The sequence below is a fragment of the Pan paniscus genome, chromosome 13 (assembly GCF_029289425.2).
Source record: "Pan paniscus chromosome 13, NHGRI_mPanPan1-v2.0_pri, whole genome shotgun sequence".
In the NCBI taxonomy this organism is placed as follows: domain Eukaryota; kingdom Metazoa; phylum Chordata; class Mammalia; order Primates; family Hominidae; genus Pan; species Pan paniscus.
The window spans coordinates 122,970,241-122,996,736 of NC_073262.2; the positions used below are offsets into that span (position 1 = coordinate 122,970,241).

Consider the following 26,496-nt stretch of genomic DNA (forward strand, 5'->3'; position numbering starts at 1 on the left):
TTCACTATTTCAAACTGAGGAATGACAGCATTATCCTAGATGGTTCGTGTTATCCTTTCTGGGTTTAACTCTGTAATTATGCAGATATGAAGGAAGCTTGGCCTTGACTAAGCCTTGGGACAGCCACCTGGACAGTAAGTACAGTGAAGTTTCCAAGACAAAGTCTTTTTTAGTATTTTCTACTAGCCCACGAGGGAAAAACAGGCTAGAACAGCTGGTCGGAAACATGTCCTGTGCCAGAGTAAGAAATGACTGATTGTGAACTTAATTTTAAGGGACTCTCCAATTAAACCTCTTAGATTCATTAAAAAAAAAACTCATCCTTTCACTAACCCCATGTGCTGGGAGTTGGGGGGTATCTAGGAGTTAATGTGCATTCCAGGTGGGTTTGCTTCTTGCACATTTGCAAAGGTCTTCTGTTGGAGTGACAGTAAAACAGAAGAGGAAAAACATCCAGGTTTCTTTCCAACTCAATTTCATGCCAATAACTATGCATATATTGAGCATTCATTAAATGAAAAGCTCTCTGTTAGGTGCTGCTGGGGATGAACAGGACATTGTGAAGAGGTAATTGTTCACCCTAGTCCTGATGTTTTTTTTTCCCTGAGTACATCTCCTGCCTTTTCTCTCCCCTGTAGCTCACTTCCCATTGCTGAAGTTGGGGGACATATTGACTAGCAAACTTGGGAAGAACAACTGGCTTGATTCTGCCCTTTTTCCAGGGAGCCCGCCTCCCTGTGCAGGGTATTTGCTCTGAATTGCTTTGTTCCATGGCACCTTCTGCTGCTAAGTTGTTGTCAGGAGGACGGGAACTGCAGTTTTCAGGTAAATGACTTTATAACCTTCCAGTATTTTTGGTATTGGTCAGAGGTATTGAAAAATTAAAACGAAAGAGTGAAATTTGGAAAGCAAATTATACTTGTGGCAAGATGGGCCAAGATGTGCAGTGTTTAGTCATGGAATTAGTATGAGAGAAGGGTCCTCTGACTTTGGTGATTTGTGGAGGTTTGAAAAAACTGCAGATGCATTTTTATAGTTATGTAGCTGACATTTAACTACTGTGACCTGGGTGAGATCTTTAAGACAGCCACACAATATTTTGTCTTTGGTGAATGATGGAAATTTATAGAGGTTTTGTCCATAGGCAAGAGGCTATTTTTATGGAGAGAACAACATCTGTGGGAAACTTCAGCTAGTTCACGGGGGTGACAGAGAGCTCACACCTTGGTTTCTTGCAAAGGTCTGGCTGATAGACTTGAAGCTGAGACATGTGATTATTGAGCAAGAGCTTCTCCATTGGCCTTTTAGGCACTGGTGGGTATAACAATACTAGCTGCACTTAAAAGTCAAGGCAACTGGGTTTTACAAAGCACTGGTGAAGTTCTAGCTTACTAATGTTAGGTCTGGATGTTAACCCAGTCAATGCTAGATTGGCTGTTCTGAATCCCACTCTGCATTCAGGAGCAGGGAGGAAGCTGTAGAGAGACTAAGCCTGAATTCATGTAAGTAGCCCACAGGTTCAAAAATGAAAAATATTCAAAGAACTTTTGGGTGAGTTTCAAGGAGATTCAGTTTCTATAGGTGGGCATACATCCTAAAATCCATGCCAAAGAAAATACGGAATTCAAGTCAGAGGAAGCCAGTGTCTTGAAGAACGCATGGGGCAAAGGGTCTGGACTAGGCCCCTGAGAGCCTGGGCATGAAAATAGCATTAAAGCTTCCATTCAGGGATCCATTTGTGGGGCATGGGGGAAGGGGGAACTTCAGCTGAAACAAATGTGGGAATGAAGTCAAATATCTTCTCTGGCAGGCAGATTTCCTTGGGCTAAGTAATTCTGTAAGAGAGGCATGGAAGTGGCCCATATGACAAAGACTGAACATTCCTGGTCAAAAGAGGGTGGATGTTATGATTAGATAGAGGCCAGACTCAGGGCAGTACCAGAAGGCAAGAGTGTATGGGAGAAATTAAGAAGTGTGGGATACAGGGAACACGTAAAATATTAACCCACATTGGTAGGTGTCTGCTCACTGAACTTCATAGATCGTGGATTTTAGGCAACTGATAGCCATACTTTGGCTAAAAAAAAAAAATGCTTACACCTTGCTCTTCTTCATTCAGATACCACTGAGTCACTGTTATGGTTTTGGCAATGCTATGTTCTCAGCTCATAATTTTGTCTCAGGCAGCTCCTTTAGGGGTTAGAGATTGGCTCTCTCCAAGTTTGGTGGGTGGATTTTCTTGGAAGCTTTATTAACTCCTAGGATGCTTTAAAACATGAAGCTCATCTAAGCTTTGCATTAGATTGATATAACTTCAAAGGCTTTGAATGAACCACATTCAAGTCTGAAGGAGACATCCCAAGCTGTTGCTGTTAAAGGGAACTAATGGAACCCCATTGGTGAAGACAGAGAATAAGTGGAAGAGAGTTGCTATGGTTTGACTCTGTGTCCCCACCCAAATCTCATCTTAAATTATAATCCCCATGTGTCGAGGGAGGGACCTGTAATCCCCATGGGTCGAGAAAAGGATGTGATTGGATCATGGAGGCTATTTCCCCCACACTGTTCTCAGGATAATGAGTGCATTCTCAGGAGATCTGATGGTTTTATAAGTGTCTGGAAGTTTCTCCTTTGCTCTTCTCTTTCCTGCCGCCATGTGAAGAAAGTCTTTGCTTCCCCTTGCCTTCTGTCATGATTATAAGTTTCCTGAGGCCTCCCAAGCCAGGCAGAACTGTGAGTCAATTAAATCTTTATTTATGAATTACCCAGTCTCGGGGCCATTCTTTACAGCAGTGTGAAAACAGACTAATACAAGGATGAATTCTAGGATTTAATTTTGTTTGACTGAACAAGGTAAAAGAATACAATTTGGACATGGATTCCTTTGAACTTCAATTGTTTTGGACTTTAACTGGCTCAATGGCATAAGACTTTTTTTTTTAAGAGAGAAAAGTGGGCTACATAAGCAAAGGAAAACATGCTTGGGAAACAGAAGTCAACTTTAACTAAAGAGTTGGCTCTGAGTGGATGAGAAGTAGAGATAAAACTGTAAAGGTAACAGGAATGGAGTTTTTGAGCTGGAAGAGTACTTTGTGGTCATCTGGTCAAGTCTTGAAGTGGAATCAGGACACCTGTGTTCAAACCAACTCTACGCCAATTAGTAGCTATGTAACTTTATTCAAGCTAACATCATTTGCCTTCGGTTTGCTGATCATTATAATAAGGTTTAAATAACATATAATATGTGGAAATACCTAGTGGAATTCAGACATATATTAGGTGTTCAAAGAGGAATTCTTAAACTCATTGAATCTAAATCTATTCCCTCTCCCAATTTAGTACATGAGATAATTGGGGCTTAAAGAAGTTAATTTTTTTAAAGTTTCCAGAGTTAATAGTGGCAGAGATGAGATTCAATCTATATTTCTCTTTTCTCCCTATCCAGTGGACTTTCTGTTTAAAGTGGCATGATTATTTCAGTAACAGCTTTACAGATGGCTTGTTAGATTAGGATCACACCAGGGCTCTTGAAAGATGGGAAAGATTGTGCTGTTTTTGTCAAATCACTGATAATTTTGGTAATATGAGCCTGGTGACCTACAGGATGGATAAAGGAAAGGATGCTTTTTAGAGGACATTGATTTCTGTTCCATTGTAAACTTCAAGAATACAAGTGGCTAGTCTGTCCTTTTCCCAATATATACACAGTTCAAGCAGTATTCAGTTCATAGATGTACAATAAATATATGTTGAATGAATAATTAAAAGGAATTAATAAATCAAGTAAGTAAATAAGATACGTGCATGAGTGAATGTAGTGGTGTTTACTTACATATTGGCCTTTCACTTCCTTTTTCTAGCTGAACAGCAGAATATTCAAGGTTTAAAAACTCATAAGGACATGGTCAATGTCTTCTGGATCATTACTGTTAGAAATATACTAATTTTACCAAGACCTGTTCTTTCTTGAGAATAGGTAATGAGAATCCAGTCTGGTTAAAAGCATTAGATTCAGAATCCAACAAAATTGGATTTGAGTCTTGACTTGGCTCTATTACTTATTAACTATGTGATTTTGAGCAAGGACTCAAGGGGAGGAAATAGAGCAGAATAGGAAAAAAGTGGCCAATATATGATCATTGACAGATTTTTTTTTTTTTTCCAAATTAGTTTGCCAACCTATGGGAATTCCTGGAAACACTTATTGTCATAATTATTTGCTTTAGCCTGGGCCATACTTTAGCTGATGGGACAAGGACCAACAAGGTCCAGGAAAATATGAATTGTTCATAGATCCAAAACTATTGTGATGCAAGAGTGGCGGTAATGCATTTATTTGTCCAAATACACTGGGAAACAGACACACAGTCAGTTTCACACTTTTCAATTTGTGGAGTATTCATTTACTTTGCTTCAATTTTATATACCTTCCATTTGTGGAGAAGAAGCAGAAGCGATATCCCAATAGCACTCAGTTTGCTATTTATTACCAAGTTCTGGGAAAGAAAAAATGTTCAACAAAGAGAAGTGCTTTCTCCTTTGTCTAAATTCTCAAAGTACGTTGCAACTCCCTTGTCACAATGCACCGATCACCTAGCAATGCAGTTGTTTCTGTTTGTGTTTTACTGTCCTTTTATTATTCTCTTCCTTTCTCTCTCCTACTGCCTAGATCATAGTAGGCATTCACATCAGTTCCCTTACTGTTTTGAAGGAGTGCCTTCCGAGGGCTGAATTTATTAACTGAAAAGTGTTTCTAATTATGTTTTTAAAATTTATTATTATAGATGATTAAGAGACCATGATATTTGCTTGACATACCTAAATTTCTCTTTATGCTGAATGATTTGAACATCCAAATATTGCCTTGAGGCAAGAGCCACCTAAAAGCTTTTTGTATGTCAAAGCCAAGGCAAACCAGGAAAATGATGTACCCCTTCTGCTCAGAATTTAGCTGACTGCATTGAAGAATCTCTAGATTTTGGAAGTCTTGTTCTCTCTTGAAAATGTCCCAAATGACTTTAAGCAAGAAGGTTACCTAGAACCATTCTCATCCAGCAGGATCTTTCTGAACAGAATATAGAGGGTGGGAACTTTTCTTTTTCTTTTTCTTTCTTTCTTTCTTTCTTTCTTTCTTTCTTTCTTTCTTTCATTTATTTATTTTTTGCGACAGGGTCTCGCTATGTCACTAAAGCTGGAGGGCAATGGCATAATCATAGCTCACAGCAGCCTTCAACTGGTGAGCTGAAGCAATTCTCCTGCTTCAGCCTCCTGGGTAGCTGGGACCACAGACATACACCACCATGTTCCACTAATTTTTGTATTTTTTAATTTTTTTGTAGAGATGGGGTTTTACTATGTTGCCCAGGCTAGCCTTGAACTTATGGCTTCAAGTGGTCCTTGAGGGTGGAAACTTTCTACTGCTGAAGGAATCCCTGTGACTATAATCCCTTCTCTTTATCAGAGTTTTGTGCTAGTGGAAAGCTGTGGAAAGCTTGAGTTACCCAAATTATAGTTATTATAGCTTAAGACAAGCACCCTGGAGAGGGAGGGCATCTATGTTTCAGCCCTTACATCCTACCATAGCAATTAATTAGCAGAGCAAAGAAGCAGCAGGATAGATCTATGGAGGTGGGGAGCATCCACCTCTTCCTTATACTATAAACATAATGGTGGAAGAGAGGGAAAATTCTCCAAGTATTCCATGCAGCCTAATAGATTTATTTCAAACTCTAGATATAGCTTTTGCAGATATGGTCCTTATCTCAACTTCTTGCCTTTTGCCCATAGGATTCCTCCTGCAATGCATCCTAAGCACATTAAACTGCTATAGTTTCCCTAATTCCTCCTACTTATTCACACATAGTGCCTTGCATGCATGTTTCTCCATGCCTGGAATGCCCTCTTGGGCAAGTTACTCATCTTTCTAAGCCTGTTTCATCATCTGTTGGGTAAAGATAATCAAAACATCTTCCTCATTGGGGCTATTGAGAGGATTAAATAAGATGATCCGTGGAAAGGGCTTAGCACAGTTTCTGGCACCAATGAGCTCAATAATTGTTATTTGCAATTTTTTATTCATTTGTCTGCTTGACAAAGTTGTGCTCATCCCCTAATAACCATATGAAATATACTTTTTTGCTTTGAAATTTCCATTGTCTGTCAAGTAAATCATTGCTTTTTCTTGTATGCTTCCATATGATTCTATACATATTTACATTATAGTCAGCTGGAATTTATTTAGTTGTCTGTCTTCTCTGAAGGACTGTGACCTTTTGAAGATGGGGACTGTGTCTTGGTCATTTTTTTTTTGGCTTCTGAGTTCCTCTGTAAATAAAAAAATTAATATTTGTTAAATTAATTTTTGATAGAGCAAGTGAGTGAGTCAGCAAATTCATAAATGAAAAAAAAAAGATTCTTAAAAAGATGTACCATGGCAGAATAAATGAAGGTTTCTAAAAGTATGATTGAGAGACTGCAGGTTTTGACTAACTCATTGCTATTTCATGTTTCTGAAAAAAGTTCAAGATTCTATAAGCATTTGTTTTATGAATAGTGAAATATATAAGAATGTTACTGGGGTGGATCAAGAGATTAAATTGACTTAAGGTCAATTTTCTAGCTAAGGAATGAAAGGATGCACTGGGAAAATATGAGCAGCTTTGTGATGAAGAGAAGAGGAACAGAGAAAGTGATCAGAGAAAGGGAGACAAGATGGGAGTGGCTGGAGGAATTTTGGGAGAGAGATAATTGGGACAGGCGTTGAAATGAGAAGCTATTTGGGAGAAGGTGAGAGAGAATTCAAAGAGAATTTTTAGGAAACTTCAAGGCAACTCTCTTTTCCGTTTATCCAAAGAAGCCATCCTTAAACCACTCTAATTTAACTGACTTTCCACATAAAACAGCTCTCCCCATTCCCTCTGTAAAACACAGATACTTGGTGCTGGCGATTGGATGTTTCTCTGCCATTTTCTCTAAAAACATCAGATGTTGGTTAGAGAGACCGATCTTCCCGCATTTGTTTTCTGTCTTCCCTAGATTTGGTTTCTGGAAATCCTTTGCAGCAATCCGCAAGGACTTTCCTGCTTCATGACCAGGTTTTCTTCTGACCTTCCTAGATGCCTCCATCCATAACTTCTGAGAACATGTCCTTCCTAGATTCTTTCAGAGAGGGGCCCTTACTCACAGATGCAGGTCTGTGTTGAATTTCAGCCTTAACTACATGCCCTCAGAACTGCCTCTTCCCTGAGAAGAGGAACCACCTCTCCTGCCCTGTATGTTCTGTACTCCAGATTATTGATTTATCTCAGATTAGTGCTCATGGAGCATGCTGGGTAGCTGGGGACATGGTACATGGCATTTGATCTCTATCTTCTTTGAAACATATCAAAACATTAACATCAGCCTGCCTCTTACATAAAGCTATACTGTAAACATGTCTTTGCTTATATTCTATTTTTGCTTTCTGATGTAGGAAGAAAAAAATAGAAAGTTATTCTCTCCTTATGTATAACCCTATTACGTTGCAAGTAGATAAGCTTTGGAGGAAATAACTAAAATGTGATGTACCTGGTTAGAAACAGATCCTGTAAATTGATCATATAGTAGTAAACACAGTAAAATCGGTGATTTCCTCATGAGTAGAAGGAGAATTGCTACAGAAATATCAAAGGGCAAGCAGAGCTACAGGATTAATGGCCATACACCCTTTTGAGTTTATCAGAGCATGAATTTTTTGCAGGGAGCTGGCCAGGATCGCTGATTGAGTAGATTACTTTGTAAAAGTACAAAAACAGATTTTTATCATGCTGGGATGTTTACAAGCTGATATTTATGGGCTAAAAGTAGAAGGTGAGATATCAAAATGAATTCATCATATTGTTTTTGTACCACATTTTATGATTTCCCAAAGACTGTCTTGACACAGGACATGCATTTTTACTAACACTGCAAGAAAGGGAAAATTTGAGGTGCTGGTGGATTTGTCTTGAGCCCAGTTCTCAGTGCCACAGTGAAAAGTAGCTCCCTGTCCTTCCTATCTGGTGTGATTCCAGGGGCAGTAATAAGGGCCATCTTCTTATGATACCTGAGCCTGATGTACTAATGACTCATGCCTCTGGAGTCAAGTATTGACCTCATTATGTGACCAGTTTAAAAGAACCCCTTAATAGGCATTAACTCCTTAGCCACTTAGTTTATGAAGAGATTTTTATTTCCAACACTAGTGCCTGAAGACTTTATTTGTGTCATGGTGAAGGTGAAAGAAATCCTTGAAAAGGATGGAAAATTGAATAAATAAATTGCAATTTTATTTTAATGCAAAGCTATTTTGAAAATTGATTCTTAAAAGCAGTGTTTAGATTGTCAGTTCTAATCATCTGGGATTTGTTTGATGAATTTAATATCATAAACTTCTGAAGATAATATGAAATCAAAGATGCCTTCCAGCTCAAATAAAAGATTGATCCCACAGTAAGACAGGATTCATGAGTGGGATCCTTCCTGGGCTATTTAATACCCTTTGGCTCTTGGGCATGCCACTTCACACTGAATGAAACTCTGAACTTGACCTGGAAATTGAAGTTGGGTAGGAAAAGAAGGAGAGTTGGATTAGGTGATCTTGGGTCAGGTAAAATCACAGCTTATTTCTATACTGCTGGCTCCATGATGCCTTACTTTGCCAGTTAAAACATCTGCAAAAAATATAAGGGAAATAGATCCACGTACCTATTCAAAAGAGGTCCCTTCACATGTGGCTGTTGGAATTGTTAACCAAATAAGGCAAGTCATAAGCTGAAAGTTCATTGTAAACATGCAACTGCAGATCTAACTGAGGCATGGTTTCCTAACAATCCATGTTTTATTTCCGTGTTAAATAATTCCCGTAAATAACAGATCAACAACTTATTCTTTCTAGTATTTTAATGTGAACAAAAAAATCACTCTTTCTGGAGAATTAGGCTATGGATTACAATTCCTATATTGCAGATGGGGAAACTGAGACTTCATAAAATTTTGCTTTTTCCAAGTTCATACAAGAGAGCCCAAACTTATATGCAAGTCCTAGCTAATCACACTAATTTTTGGAACCCAATTACAAATTGTTGGTATGGTATTTCATGTTTTTTGTTTTGTTTTTGAGACGGAATCTCACTCTGTTGTCCAGGCTGGAGTACAGTGGCACGATCTTGGCTCACCGCAACCTCTGCCCCCCGGGTTCAAGCGATTCTCCTTCCTCAGGCTCCCTAGTAGCTGGGATTACAGGCGCCTGCCACGGTGCTCCGCTAATCTCATGCCTGTAACCCCAGCACATTTGGAGGCTGAGGCACGAGGTCAGGAGTTCAAGACTAGCCTGGCCAAGATGGCGAACCACATATCTACTACAAATACAAAAATTAGTCAGGTGTGTCTGTGTCATATTTTTGAAAATCATTTCCTACAGGTACCCTATAAAATTTCTTTTAGAGGAGGTTAAAACTGATTTAGTGAATTCACATATTATTGGGGTAAATTTGAGAGAAATAAGCCAGCTTTGCCACCTCCATCTGTCAGTTTCACTGTTGGAATGAATGAGGTGGGGACTTTAATATCCATCTGGAAGATATTCACTTTATAACATTGCTATACATCACTGTATGGGTCAGAGAACCAGGCTAATCATCTAAGTAAATATTGTCGTTAAATTATTTCCCATTGTGTGGGTTTAAGCTTCATTAGGTCTAGAGTGGAAAGAATACCATTAGCTCAGTGTTTATGGCTAACTACTATTTTTCATTTTGGATTTGGTGTGATAAATTTAGCAAATAACACTGAAAACAGCTCTTATGCTTGAAAGATGTAATTGAATTGTACTATAGCATTAAAATATTACAACTGGATACAAATTTTATCTATTGCCAGTTCATTTTTATTTTAAAACTTCTGGTTTGAATACACAATAGGCACAGTTTGAAAAGTCCAAGGAATAAAATCATGAAGTGTGCCAATGACCATGACCTTTTTGTTTCAGTTTTTGTGTATGCCTTTTATAGGAGAGTTGCAAAGGCTTGAAGAGTTGGAGAAAATTGCAAGTGAACTTCTGAAGTCAGTTTTAAAAGGACAACCTCTATTACTTAGAATATTTATGCTACAACTAGGCACCCAATTTAGTATGCTGGAGGTCTGCTGATTGCACAGGCAATGGGCCACTTGCATTTGCAATTAACCACTTACACCCTTGTTTTTCCTTACAACCCAAGAGGTTGATTATGTGATTGTAGGTATAACAATTAGCACACACGAAAAGAAAAACCCAGCAGAAGCCTCCTAAGAGTGTCCTTTTATTGAAAGCCTCAAATGTGAACTAATTAGGTTAGCAGGTACAGTAGATGGCCCCCAACATGTGCTATATCAAAACACTTTGCCTATAGTCTAGTTGCTCTTATTGTGTAATAGAAATTGCTCCCCCACCAGTCCTATGTGGGGATGGCTCTCTGTTCCAGTGTAGAAAAAGAGGAATGACATATATGAAATGGATGGGGAAGCCTCCCAATTCTCAGTTATATCCTTGTCACTGTAGGATAACACAGTGGAACTTTTAAAATACCTAGACCAAAGACAGGCCAGAGGAATATACAAGACCCATCTATCTTTCAGATTGTCTTCTTTCTTTTCTTTCTTTTCCCTCTTTCCCTTCCTTCTGTCCTTCTTTGCAATTACATTTTTTTTGCTTCTGAAAATATGGCAAATTAAAAAAATAATGAGAACTCTTTTGGTTTTTCACTTAGAAAAGTTAAAGTATTTAAAATATCACAAATACAGAGTTGAACTCATAGAAAAGAAAGTGCAACACTCATATAATTGCTAGTAATAATAAGTTTATTTGGATGCTTGGGGTTAGTATATAAACCAAAAGTTAGCAGAATTACAAGGAGAATGTGACAAATACCTCGACACATAAAACTCTAATACATTTTAAAAAGTTAGGACTTTTATGTCCAGTAGATACCATTTAGGAAAAAAATATAGAATTTTAAAACAATACAATTATGATGGACCATGTGGTAATAGATCATATATATGGAACATAGGGTTCTGCATTCAAGAATGTACATTCTTCAAAAACATACAGAAAACTTTAATTAAAAATGACCACATACTATGCAAAAGCTCTTTAGTTTAATTAGATCCCATTTGTCAATTTTGGCTTTTGTTGCCATTGCTTTTGGTGTTTTAGACATGAAGTCCTTGCCCATGTCTATGTCCTGAATGGTATTGCCTACGTTTTCTTCTAAGGCTTTTATGGTTTTAGGTCTAACATTTAAGTCTTTAATCCATCTTGAATTAATTTTTGTATAAGGTGTAAGGAAGGGATCCAGTTTCAGCTTTCTACATATGGCTAGCCAGTTTTCCCAGCACCATTTATTGAATAGGGAATCCTTTCCCCATTTCTTGTTTTTGTCAGGTTTGTCAAAGATCAGATAGTTGTAGATGTGTGGTATTATTTCTGAGGGCTCTGTTCTGTTCCATTGGTCTATATCTCTGTTTTGGTACCAGTACCATGCTGTTTTAGTTACTGTAGCCTTGTAGTATAGTTTGAAGTCAGGTAGTGAGATGCTTCCAGCTTTGTTCTTTTTGCTTAGGATTGTCTTGGCAATGAGGGCTGTTTTTTGGTTCCACATAAACTTTAAAGTAGTTTTTTCCAATTCTGTGAAGAAAGTCATTGGTAGCTTGATGAGGATGGCATTGAATCTATAAATTACCTTGGGCAGTATGGCCATTTTCACGATATTGATTCTTCCTACCCATGAGCATGGAATGTTCTTCCATTTATTTGTGTCCTCTTTATTTTGTTGAGCAGTGGTTTGTAGTTCTCCTTGAAGACGTCCTTCGCATCCCTTGTAAGTTGGATTCCTAGGTATTTTATTCTCTTTGAAGCAATTGCAAATGGGAGTTCACTCATGATTTGGCTCTCTGTTTGTCTGTTTTTGGTGTATAGGAATGCTTGTGATTTTTGCACATCGATTTTGTATCCTGAGACTTTGCTGAAGTTGCTTATCAGCTTAAGGAGATTTTCGGCTGAGACAATGGGGTTTTTCTAAATATACAATCATGTCATCTGCAAATAGGGACAATTTGACTTCCTCTTTTCCTAATTGAATACTCTTGATTTCTTTCTCCTGCCTGATTGCCCTGGCCAGAACTTCCAACACTATGTTGAATAGGAGTGATGAGAGAGGGCATCCCTGTCTTGTGCCAGTTTTCAAAGGGAATGCTTCCAGTTTTTGCCCATTTAGTATGATATTGGCTGTGGGTTTGTCATAAATAGCTCTTATTATTTTGAGATACATCCTATCAATGCCTAAGAAACTACCATCAGAGTGAACAGGCAACCTACAGAATGGGAGAAAATTTTTGCAATCTACTCATCTGACAAAGGGCTAATATCCAGAATCTACAAAGAACTCAAACAAATTTACAAGAAAAAAACAAACAACCCCATCAAAAAGTGGGCGAAGGATATGAGCAGACACTTCTCAAAAGAAGACATTTATTCAGCCAACAGATACATGAAAAAATGCTCGTAATCACTAGCCATCAGAGAAATACAAATCAAAACCACAATGAGATACCATCTCACACCAGTTAGAATGGCAATCATTAAAAAGTCAGGAAACAACAGGTGCTGGAGAGGATGTGGAGAAATAGGAACACTTTTACACTGTTGGTGGGACTGTAAACTAGTTCAATCATTGTGGAAGACAGTGTGGCGATTCCTCAAGGATCTGGAACTAGAAATACCATTTGACCCAGCCATCCCATTACTGGGTCTAAACCCAAAGGATTATAAATCATGCTGCTATAAAGACACATGCACACGTATGTTTATTGTGGCACTATTCACAATAGCAAAGATTTGGAACCAACCCAAATGTCCATCAATGATAGAGTGGATTGAGAAAATGTGGCACATATACACCATGGAATACTATGCAGCCATAAAAAGGATGAGTTCATGTCCTTTGTGGGGACATGGATGAAGCTGGAAACCATCATTATCAGCAAACCATCACAAGGACAAACAACCAAACACTGCATGTTCTCAATCATAGGTGGGAATCGAACAATGAGAACACTTGGACACAGGAAGGGGAACATCACACACCAGTGTCTGTCATGGGTTGTGGGCAGTGGGGAGGGATAGCATTGGGAGATACACCTAATGTAAATGATGAGTTGATGGGTGCAGCACACCAACATGGCACATGTGTACATATGTAACAAACCTGCACATTATGCACATGTACCCTAGAACTTAAAGTATAATAATAAAAAAAAAAAGTCAGTATGCTGATGGCCAGGGAGACGGGAGAGAGTTCCCTGACCAGGCTGGAACAGTAATTCCATAAGTGGTCACCTTCTGCTATAGGTTGGTGCAAAAATAATTGCGGTTTTTGCTATATGGCAAAAAAAAAAAACATGATTACTTTTGCACCAACCTATTTAGTTGTTATACTTTTATGTTTGGGAACTTTTCGGTATGCATATTATATTTCACAAAAGAAAAGTTTTTTTATAAAGTGGGAAGGGGCGGTCCATGAAGTCTCCTTTACTTACAAAGTGAACAAAGTATGGTGACAGAAATGTTAAAGGGATTCCAATGAAGGTAAAAATCAACGATGTAAAATTATTCTCCCTCTTTCCATTTACATATAAAAATCAAATGATTTCACCCCCCCAAAAAAAATGACCACATACTAGGTCACAAATAAAAAACAAAATCATTTCATAGACCATTTACTCTGATCAGATGAAATAAAAGTAGAACTGAACAGTGATAAAGAGAAAACAAATCCTCTTTTCTATACATTTGGACACACTACAAGACACTTCTACATGATGTATGAGTGAGAGAAAAAATAAAATTATTAATCAGGAAGTGAGAAAATGTTGAGAACTAAATAACGGTGAAACCACTAAACATAAAAGCTGCTGGATGCAGCTAAAGTGGCACTGAGAGGTAAATGTGCAGCATTATTGCCCGTATTAGAGAAGAAAGACTAAAAGGTAATAATTACATCCAAATAAGAGGGTTATGGTAAAAACAAAAACAGAATAAATCCAAAAAAACAGAATGAAGGAAACTACAAGATAAGAATAAAAAATAATAAATTAGAGCACAGGAATAAAAAGGAATATTAATCAAACCAAAAGCTCGTTCTTTGAAAGAATAAAAATAAACAAAATAAATATGAAGCACAAATACTACATTATATTACACTGATAAATAATATTAGTTATGAAAATGGGGATATTGTTACAATTAGAGATTAAAGGAATTGTAAGATAATGCTATAGAATGACTTTATAATAATAAATTTGAAAATATAGACCAAATAGACAATTTCTTAGGAAAAGGAAATTTACCATAATTGACTAAAAAAAAAATAGAAAGCTTAAGTAAATCTGTAATTATCATGTATATCAAATTCATAGCAAAATTTCTAGATACCAAATGCATTAGACCTAGATGGTTTTCAGGTGATTGGTACTAAAATGTCAAGAAAATAATATACAAACTCTTTCAGAACATAGAAAAAGAGAGAATCTCCAACTAATTTAAGAAGCTACTATTATTTTATTTAAAAAATGGTCAAGAACAATATAAGAAAAAATATAAACCAATTTTACTTGCAAATATTGAAAAAATGATAAAATCTGACAAATTCAGGAGTATATGTCAAAAATTTATCCTCATGACAAGGAAATTTTTATCCAATTAATATAAAAAGATTTCAGCCTCAATGAAATCTACCATTACAAACACCACAATAACGTTTTAAAATAAAAAAAGTTTATGATAATTCCAATAAACGAATAAAAACCATTTATACTATTCAAAACTATGTTTATTAGGAAGTACTCCTAGAAAACTTTGAGTAAGTGTGGAACTTAATTAAGCACTTCTATTAAAAATCTACAGCAAACATCATTGTTAATGGTAAATTATTAATAGTATTCTATTAAAATCAATAAACAAAAAAGTATGCTCACTATCACGATTTCTAATCTACCTTCTCCAAGGCATTGTAGCAAGATGAGAAGAGAAAAAAGATAAATACTAGAGAGGAAGAAACAGTTATTATTCCTCACTTATTATTGTTTGTATAGGAGATAGAAGAGGTTTCATAAACTATTTGAGCTGATAAGAGTTCCTAAGGTTGCTGGATACAAGGTCAATATATAAAAATTGTTTTCTATGGATGGACAGTGAGTAAGTACAACATAAATTAAAAATAAGATGCCATTAACAACAAAAATAAAAGTAATGTGCCTATGGATAAATCTAACAAAAGATGGAGAAAATTATGAACCTAAAGTTTCATATTTGAAACACATAAAAGAAGACTTGGGTAAAAGGGAAAATACACCTTGTTTCTTTAGAGATAGAATCAATGCTGTATGGATAGCATTGTCTTCCCATATTAACCTATAATTACAATGAAACCCCAATCAAATTTACAATAGAACGTCACAAACTCCTATTTTTATTTTTTGAAAAGCAAAGGGCCAAAATAACCATGAGAATCTTAAGAAGATAGTCATAAAATGACAGATGCTGGTGGGGCTGTGGAGAAAAGGGAAGGCTTATACGCTGTTCGTGGGAATGTAGATTCAGCTACTGTGGCAAGCAGTTTGGAGATTTCTCAAAGAACTTAGAAGAGAGCTACCATTTGACCCAGCAATCCCATTGCTGGGTATATATCCAAAATAAAACAAATCTTTCTACCAAAAAGACACATACACTTACATGTTCGTTGCAGCACTATTTACAATAGCAAAGACATGGAATTAACCTAGGTGCCTATCAACAGTGGACTGGATATACATACACACCATGGAATACTACACAACCATTAAAAAGAATGAAATCATATCCTTTGCAACAACAGGGATGCAGCTGGAGCCCATTATCCTAAGCAAATTAATGCAGGAACAGAAAACCAAATACTGCATGTTCTGACTTATGAGTGTGAGCTAAACATTGGGTAATCATGGACATAGAGATGGCAACAATAAAACACTAGGGAGTACTGGGGAGTGGAGCAAAGGGTGAAAAACTAATTATTGGGTACTAAGCTCAGTACCTAAGTGAGGGGATCATTCATACGTCAAACCTCAGCATCATGCAATATACCCAGGTAACAAATCTGCACATGCACCTCCTGAATCTAAAATAAAAGTTTTTTTTTTTTTTTAAATAAAGAAGACCAGGCATTTGACTTACCTGGCACAAAACTTACAGTAAAGTCTAGAAATACAAACAGTATGATAATGACACAGAAATACACAAACAGACCAGAAACAGTAAAAGAAGACCAAGTAACAGACTTATTCACACATGGGATAAAGTATATGACATAGGTGTATGACAAACAGTGGAGGAAGAGTAGGCTGCTCAAAATTATACAAGCCATATCCCTTTTTAACATATGAAAATAAATTCCAGATGGGTTAAACACCAAAATGTGAGAAGAACGACTGTTAAGCATTTAGAAGAAAATACAGGAAATTTTTTTTATAATATTATAGAAAAAGATTTCTTAAATAAGATTAAAAAACATAAAGCATAAAAATTACATCAAGCCAATACTTATAATGCAGAACACTATAAACAAGGAGCAAGGAGACTGGTATAACAGTGATGATGGGTGCCTAGGTATCTGTTACTTAATTTTCTGTATACTTTATATGCCTTTACAAGATGCACAATTAAAAATTAAAAACAATAAAGACTAAAAATCATTCAGGGAGTGTGGAACAGAGAGTAGGGCAGGAGAGCTGAAGATAAGCTTGTTTTTTAACCCTCTGTTTCTCCTCTCTCTTCCTGTCCCTCCACTCAGCTGCAGTATTATTTATGCTACCGATATATACCTCCCTCTAGCCTCTTCTTAGTTCAGCTCAGGACATGCTGTTTTAACTATGCTGAGAGCATTTGGGATAGACTACAGACAGAGTTATGACTAAGAGGTGTCTCTGCTTCAAGTCCTGGCAAGCATTTTCTCTCCAAGTTACCGTGAAGTATTTCTTGGGTCTGTGACAAAATAACTCTTGTGGGGTGGATGCATACCAGTATCCATAAGATGGCACCCAATTACAGCATGCCAATTCACTTATGTATCTTGAAAATGTGCGTTCATTTGTAATCCAGCTTGTGAATTTGCACAGACAATTCCCAGAGAGGTTTGATTGGAACTTAACCTGTTATGGCACTCCCACTTAACTCAATGGATTTTGCAACAGCCCAAAGCTGTCAGCCCACACATCCCCATGGATGGTAAGTAGATGAGGACCTCATTGTACTCATTCAGTTTTATTATCTTAGATCTCTTCCCTAACATATTGGATATCATATGGGGGCTTGTTCTTTATAAAGACCACATTTGGATTTTAGTAGGTCACTGGGCTCCTGGTGCCAGGAGAAAGCCGTGTTTAGGGCAACATGCAAAGAATATTGAATGAACCTGGGCTGAGCTGCCTTCTCGTCATGTGCATATTCATGGAGGCAAGAAAATAAGGCTCTTGGTTTACAGTTCTGTCACTGGAGATGGCCCCAAAGTGCTAAGTGAAGATTGCACCAAGGTTACTTTGAGATATAACTGGATGAATATTGGCTTGATAAATGAAATGAAACCATATGTCATTACATGTAAAAAGGAGACAGAACAACTTTTACCTAAGTTATCTCGCTCACTGTGGTTTTGAGTCAAGACTGGACTTATTTAATGGTTACTTAAAGTCTATTTTTATAGTCTGATTTTGAGGGGCTTTTGGGAAGTACAGTTATTAAAAGATATTTCAACTCAAGATGGTGATTTCTGAAATTCTAAGGTCATTCCATTAGCTCACACTACTGAAATACAATGATCCATCAACTCCAGCAGGTGCTATGTAGTAGACAGCACTGGAGCTTTGCCCTGACATCCTTGAATCACTTTTACCGTTTCTGCACTTCTCTCCCCTGGCTTTGATATGTCTTTGCTTCCAATGGCTCAAACTCATCCTTCAGGAGCTGCTTTGCCTTCTTGGGAGTGTGCAGAGAGCAGAACTAGCTGGGAGTTTAGGTCCTACCTCCACCCTACTCCCAGATGATGGCCCTTAGCCGATAATTGCTAGGGATGTGGCTTTGAAAGGCCAACTCCTAGCCTCTAGTAAGATCAAGGTAATTCTGAGGAGTAACTTACTCTGCAGGCTTCCTCCAGGGGATCAGGCTCCTTCCTTGCCCCCATCTTGTTTCCCTCTTCCTTTTTTGTTTTCTTCTGGGAGCACCTTCCTAATAAGTCACTGACGTATATATCATAGCACCTGCTTCCAGGGAACCCAACCTAATAGGTGGGTGATTTATTAAAGCTTTTCAGAGAAAAGAAAGCTGAAGGGTCTGGAGCAGTTGAGGTGGCTAAGATTAAATCCATGAAGTTAGAAGGGGTAGGAAGAGAAACTTTTATCAGAGGGTTCTGGGTGTTCAAAGAAAATATTGCGCCACTTAAAGCACGGCCTCTGAACAACATTTACCTAAGTTATTGGATAATTTCCTCAGTTCTCTGGATTTGTTTTGCTTGTGGTGTTTCTTTCTTGAAACTGTGTCTTTCTGCTCCTCTTCCCTACCCCAGAATGATCTTCATATGTGAGTTTAAATAAATGTAAGTTTGCTGTTTTCTCCAGAGACAGACTTTACGATCCCTGGATTGGTAGGCTACTTGGAAACGTGGCTCAGATATCATCTGGTTTGGGGAAACATTCATGTTTTATAAGGATATAAAACTCTCTACCAGTTAAGAATCCAGTCAACTGAGAGATACATTATGGTTGTAGGCACACTTAAAGAATTCTGTCTTTGTTTATGAATACACATATAGTAAAAATTAAAAGCTTGACTGGAAATGATAAATATCAAGTCAAGATGGTGGTCACTTGATGGAAAGGGGGAGGGGAATAGAACTGGAGAAATATTTATAGGGATTCAGTTTTTAGTGTAACTGAACAATTGTTAACTAAAGTATTTATATAACTATTGAGTTATACCAATATATAATTTTTAATTTAAGCATACTGGCAGGAACATAAGCATTAAACAAATTAAAAAGGGAATTTCATCTTAACATTTTCAAGTGAAGGGCTAAGGGAAGCAGCATGAAGGGGAATGGAGAATGCCCTTTGCTTAAGATGCATGGTCAGCTGGCCAGGGAGTGAGGGCTGGTCCCTACATTCTGAGTGTATAGCACTATCCATTGAAAACTTCCTCATTTTTGGAAATGTTCTATATTTGTGCTGCCTGATATAGTAGCCATTGACATCAGGTGACTATTTAATCTAAATTAATTAAAATTTTTAAAGATTAAAACTTTGGTTTCTCGGTTGTGCTAGCTCCATTTCAAGTGTCCAGGGGCTATTTTAGGCAGATAGCTGTAGAATGAAGCTTCAAAGCACAGATTTTTACAGACCCACAGATGGGAAAACCAAAACCCAATTTTTTTCTATAGGGGTGAGGGAATTAATTGAGTAAACACAGCTAGTGAATGACTGAGGCCCAGTTTTCTGATTCCTAGTTAATGTTTTAGCCTCTAGCACCCACCTCAGTCGGGGTATGGGGAGAAAGGTGAAGTGAGTTATGTGTATGCAGACATGGATGCTTTCTGCTTTAGCGTAAGAATGACTCTAGTATGTAGGGGTATCTCTTCTTTGCTCTCTAAGCACCCTCTCCATAATCAGACTTTTTCATCCTCTGACTTCCTGTTGAGTTTGTGAAGAGCACTGAGAGGATTTGAGTCTAAATCTGTTGAATAGGAGAGCCCAGAAATAACATTCACATATTTACAGTCAATTGATTTTCCACAAAGTTGCCAAAAACACACAATGGAAGAAGGAAATTCTCTTCAATAAATTATGTTGAAAACTGGATATCTACATGCAGAAGAATAAAATTGGACCCTTGTCTCACACCTTTTATAAAAATCAACTCAAAATGGAATAAAGATTTACAAGTAAGATCTGAAAGTATAAAACCATTAAAAGAAAGCATAGAAGAAAAGCTCCAAGACATTGCCCTAGGAAATGATTTATTAGATATGACCCCAAAAGCATAGGCAACAAAAGCAAAAATAGACAAAGGAGTTGTACCAAAACGAAAGCATCTGTACAGCAAAGGAAACAATTAACAAGTGAAGAGACAACCCATGGATTGGCAGAAAATATTTATAAACCATATTCTGATAAGGGGTTAGTATCCAAAATATATAAAGCATTCAAACAATGGTAAGAAAACATACAACCTGATTTTTAAAATGGGCAAAGGACCTGAATAGACATTTCTCAAAAGGAGGCATACAAATGGCCAACAGATACATGAAAAGAGTGCTCAACATCACTAATCATCAAGGAAATACAAATTAAAACCACATGAAATGTTACCTTATACCTGTTAGGATGGCTACTAATAAAAAAGACAAAAGGATAATGAGTGGTGGTGAGAATGTAGACAAGAGGGAACTCTCATACAGTGTTGGTGGGAATGTAAATTGGTGTAGCCATTTTGAAAACTATATGGAGGTTCCTCAAAAAATTAAAAGTTGAACTAACATATGATGTAGTAATCCCATTACTGGGTATATATCCAACAGAACTGAAGCCAGTATGCCAAAGAGATTTAATGATTAATTGCACAGAATGGAATGTATTATATAGTTCAAAATTGCTTACAAAGTAGATTTTAAATTTTTTGACAACACAAAATATGTATGCGGAATGACAGATATGCTAATGTGCTTGATTTAATCATTCTACGATGTATTCAGATATCAAAACATCACATTGTATCCCACAAATATGCACAATTATTATTTGTCAATTAAAAATAAAATAAGAATTTGGGTCAAAGGATGGTGAATAAGAGTAGGGTATGTGTTCTCCCAATTCCCTCCCTTGTAGCCTCTGAAGACCCAACTCCTGTCCCCCGGACCTCTTCATAGAGCTCTCCCTGAATCAGGCAGGGCTTCAGTAGGAAACACATAGCAATCCAAGTAGGATGATTTGAGAAGAATGTAATGAATAGCTACTTATAAGTAACAGTGGGGAGCCAATATAAACCCTGGGATTGGAAGAGAGAGGTAAGAGAGCAGTTTCTCCACACAGAGATAGAGTCACATAGTCCCCCTGTCTGCTTCTAAGGTATGTGCATGTTTTTTGGTGATGAGATAATTTTACTTGGGGACAGGGGCACAGGAGAGAGCTTGTATTTTCCTCTAGCCTCCAAATTCTTCTTTGTACAGTGTGTAGTTATTCAGTTAAATCAATTGTTATTATCTACAATTGATAAAGTTTTGTATTAGCTAATTTGGGGATATGGAATTGAATAAGGCCTTGTTCCTGCCTTTGAAGCTCTTTGCTACATATTTAGATCTGTGAGACACACATGCATGAAACCATTGGACCAATAAATCTCAAATGTGCATATGAAATATATTAGCACATTATGTATGTGTATGTAATATCTGCTACATTCTGGCTGTATAGTTTGGGACCAGTTGTTTTCTTCCTCTGAGCCCTTATTCACCTGAAAAATTAGGTTCTCTTTCAAGGTCACTTTGATTAAAATGATAATATGTAAAGTGCATCCACTTCTCTAGTGAATGTTTCTACTTGGATGTCGAACAGGCATCTGACTCTTAAATTTAACATACTCCAGTTGAATTTCTAATTTACTTTGCAAATCTATTTCCCTTATAGTCTTTCCATTTGAAGGAATGAAACTTTATTAAGTTAAAAGACTCCTTACTTTTTCTCATATCCCATGTTCTAGACATTAGCAAATCATGTTGGTTCTACCTGTCTTAGTTTGTTATGTGCTGCTCTAACAAAATACCTGAGAGTGGGAAAGTTATAATGAACAGAGATATCTTGGCTCAAGGTTCTGGAGGCTGGGAAGTCCAATATCAAGGTGCTGGCATTTGTTAAGTGCTTTCTTGCTGTTTAATCACATGGTACAAGGTGGAAGGGCCAAGAGAGAGAACCCACTCATGAAAACCCTTTTTCAAAGGCATTAAACCACCCAATGAGGGCAGCCTAACCACCTCTTAAAGGTGCCACCTCCCAATACCAATTTACATTTCAACATGGGTTTTGGAGGGGACAAACATTCAAACCACAACAGCCTTCAAATATATCTCAAGCTCACCCACTTCTCACCACCTGCCCTGTGATCACTGTGTTCCAAGCTACCATCATCTGAGATCTGGATCACTGGAACGTCTCATTACTGGTCTCCCTGTTTTCATTTAAATCTCCTAAGCATGAGCATGTGATATAATTTGGTTACCTTTAGATCATTGAAATTTAGATTCCTGACCTTTAACAATATGTTTTCTTTTGTTTAGTTTTGTTTTTTGTATTTTTTGTTTTTGTTTTTGCTTTGGTAGTCTGTTTTCTTTGGAGACCCTTTTGTGACAATTTTCCCTAAGGCTTTGTGACTTTCATACCTTTTGGTAAGAATAACATACACTTCATTAGATGTTATTTTACTTTATGGAGAACCCACAAAGAATCAAGCACTGAGCTATACATTTTAAAAATAACATTTAATAATCACATTAATCTGAATAGGTAGGCATTCTATCCCCATGAGAAATCACTAAGGAACAGCTTCCAATAAAAGTCATAACTCTGCTTAATGATCTTTGGCTTGAGACATTCTTTTTTGTTCCAAAGATAGATGTTTGAGAGTCTCTGTCACCAAGAGATTCTGAACCCAAACTTGGCCATGGCACATCAATCAAATCTTATTCACCTTTGGACTATGTGTATAATGCATTTGGTAAGCATTCACTGGAGAATAATTTTATTCAAGGAGTGCTGAGCTAATTCAGGGAGGAATAAGGCATTAACCTTGTTTTCAAAAAGCATATGTTCCAGTGGCAGAGATAGGAATGTGCACAACTTACTTCAGTCTACTTCAGAATGATGTGATAAGGGTATTTAAGTCATGTCGGAAGACTAAGCAGCTATTAATGTCCTCAGTATGGAAAATAATTACCAAAATGATTCGAAATCAGAGTTTATTTACACTTTCATTGTGAAAGAGAATCATTTGCCAGTTTAACTAAAATGTTATGATTTGATAACAGGTGTTGAAACAGAAAACTGTTAATAGGATCTGGGTCCCTGCCATAAAATTTAGAGGTTATGGAAATTTAAACACAGTTTACATTCTCTCCATGGCACTGAAACATTTTTGAAGGCAAGAAAATCCTTTTTCTTAAAACAAGTAGTCATTTGCCTAAAGAAGTGACGTGTAAACAAGATCCTCATTCTAAACTTGTCTTCCTTGTGTAGATATGAATATAGACATTTGGATTTAAGTTGTGACACGTGTATATCTGTCTTGAAGACTGACATATCCTTTCCTCTCTTTATTCTTTTGGTTACTATAAGTTTCTTTATCAATCCCATGGTTTTTATTTTTTCTTTCTATTCGAGGAACATTTTGAACACAGGCTAATGACTTCAGTTATCTTGGTCTATTTTTTCATGTCCCCTCCAGAGGCACATTTCAGATAATCACATGCTCTCCTCATTTATCCTACTGCAGCCTAGAATTTCTTGAGTATCTTCTGGAGCTCAGGTCATTTCTAACATCAGTGTGTATGTCACTTGATTTGGGGATTTATTGATCCATTCCCACCAAGTCCACTGATTGATGCAGGATTACACTTGCTTTCAGCTGTATGTAAGGAGAATGAGTTTCAATTAGTTATTTCCAGAGAGAATGGATATCAGTACATATGTTATTTCATGTTATGAAGATGGTTCATAGTAAGTTCTGTGTCTATGGAGAACGTTCAGAAGAATTGTCAGTAATTTCACTAATTTTATCGTTTGTCTCTCTCTGCACAAAAAGGGTTACTGGATGTATATTTAAAAGAACTTTGGAAATAACCCATAAAATCCAAGAGAAATATCCATTATGAAAAATAATTTTTGTGAATGATCGGTAAATTCCCATTAGAGTTTCTCACAAATTGTAATAGTTTCATAATAAGTTAAAACTGGATTTATTATGTACACAGTATTTGGTAATGTATAAAAAGACAACACTGGCTCCCCACACAATACGTTCTGTTGAAGGGGATAATCGATTTGTGCTTTGTATCCCTTGAGAGCACAGATTTAAAAAAAAACAAAAAACTGTGGCAGGAACAGTAATCTTTGCCAAATATCAGATTGCTCCTCTACATTTCCCAGCCTCTCTTGTACTTCATGTAAGGTCGTAAGACCAGTTCCGGTCAATGTCCTTGGAGTGAAAGTGATTCTTTTCACTGCAGAATTAAGGGAATAGGGGTGATTGTGAGTTCTCCATGCTCCTTTCCCCTGATGTGGCAATCTTGAACGTCATGTGTGGAAGACATGGTGATGTTACAAGAGGATGGAGTAGTCTCAGTCTGGGCCCTAACTGAATATAGAGCAAAGCCTGCTGATCTGTGTTGGATACATCCTGTAAACACCCACGTTAACCTCTACAGTGTGGAGTCAGTGAGATTTGGGTCTATATGTGATACCAGAATTACCTTGCCTAAAACAAATACCATTTTTAGGGAAATAAGGTTTGTTTCCTGGCTTCTCTTAATATACTGCCTATAGGTAAATATAGGTATTTACCACAGAACAAAGGTTTATGTCCCTTTTCATGGAAAAGGGAAAGAACTATAACATCCAAACTTACACAAAATGTCATTGCTAAACAAGCTGTTCTCATTTACATAGCATATAAGGATAATGAAATTAATAAGAGAAAACTAAAAAAGGCATACTTCATAAAATATTTTCCATCTGATATTTCTTCCTTTCTAAATATACCACACAGATGTAAAGGCACCTGGATGTCTTAGGAATCAAAATTGTGACCATCTAATGTGGAAATTCAGCATATTAAACATGTAAAAATGCAATGAGATGTTTCCCTGCAGCTGTTTCTGATGCACAGTTCATTGTCTGTCTCAATTAGAAACTCATCTTTTGCAGTACCATTTCCTTCTCCGTGGTTGATTTGATCAAACATCCTATTGTGTAAGCCAAAAACATAGCTTTACCAAATCAGCCGTAGTATTGTTTAAAACTCATCATTCATTACATTATTCTTCATCAAAGCTTATGCTACTAATATCTGTGAAGAAAAACAATCTCAAATGAAGATTTTCAAATCCACTTGACTAGAAGTAGTCTGTGAACAGAGCTTTTCCCCCCCACTTTTTATAGACAAAATGATTCGGTCTTGTGTGGATCACGACAATACCAAACAGATGCAAATAAATATTAAAGTAATATATTTTAGCATTGGATCACAGCCCAAATTCTTTGCCCCAGAAAATTACACAAATGCTCTAGTGTGCATGTGGTTTACATTTAAGGTGTAATGAACTGTTCAAATAGAGAAGGGCAGGCAACCATATTAAAAATAAACATCAAATTTTAACAAAGACACATCCACTTAGTTTGCAAATAGCACTACTGGTTTCAGTTTATTGCAGCCACTCTGGCATATAGCATCTTTGGTGAAACCCAATTTCTAATTTCAGAGTTCACAGTGAATCTGGAAAGGCTGCTATGTATAATTCTTTCATGGAGTAATTGTTTAACTGTGATCACATTGCCAGAGTGAGCACAGTCTCTAACGAGAGGCTAGAAATAAGAGTAAAATAGGAAAACAAATGGTATATAAGTACCCAAGACCGTGTAACCAAGACCACTGATTCAGAAGTCAGTCACAATCTATTTGTGACATGCATCATTATAATAGCACTTACTGACTAGTATTGTAATACCCCGCTCTTGGTTCTGATGCTATCATGTTACACAGCTCTATTGAGAAAGCCTGAGAAGAAACAGAAAGAATGTACTCTTCCCATATTACTTTAGGTTTCAAGGCACCAGCAAGGCATATTTCAAACTTGTAACTCACATGCACACATCTGCAAACACACACACTGCAAGCTTGGTGTTTGCCATCTTTGTTTATAATGACAAATATACCCTGCTTTTTGCCTCAATAAGTGGGTCTTTGAAACCAGGGAAATAATCTTGATTCTCAGCCCAAAGAAAGGCTGGGATGTTGTCTTTGCAAAAGATCAATGAGTGGAATCTATTGTTCCAGTAAACCCCTATGTTCTAGTTTACAGTTATAAACCATAAACTATTAACTTCTCCTGGAGTCTTTCAAGATTCAGCTGATAAAATGACAACCACTCTTGAAATGAAACAGCCAATTCCTGATTTTGACATTGGTTAGAGTTCTGTCTTGGCAACACCACCTCCCTCTTTGCTTGCTAGAGACCGAGGGAGCAATAGTGTCACCCATTTGGGCTGACCAACGGTTGAGTGACAGGATTCCAACTTTGCAGAAATGATGTGAGAAACTTAAAGAAACTAGGTGGAATTATCCCTCCAGGTTGTCTAACACCAGTCAGTTCATTA

At 37.1% G+C, this 26,496-nt stretch overlaps 1 long non-coding RNA gene across 3 annotated transcripts in view; it reads left to right on the forward strand.

Annotated features, from left to right (window-relative positions):
• Positions 1-26,496, forward strand: part of LOC103786116 (uncharacterized) — an 859,517-nt gene that overhangs the window by 400,934 nt on the left and 432,087 nt on the right. The window lies entirely within an intron of this gene.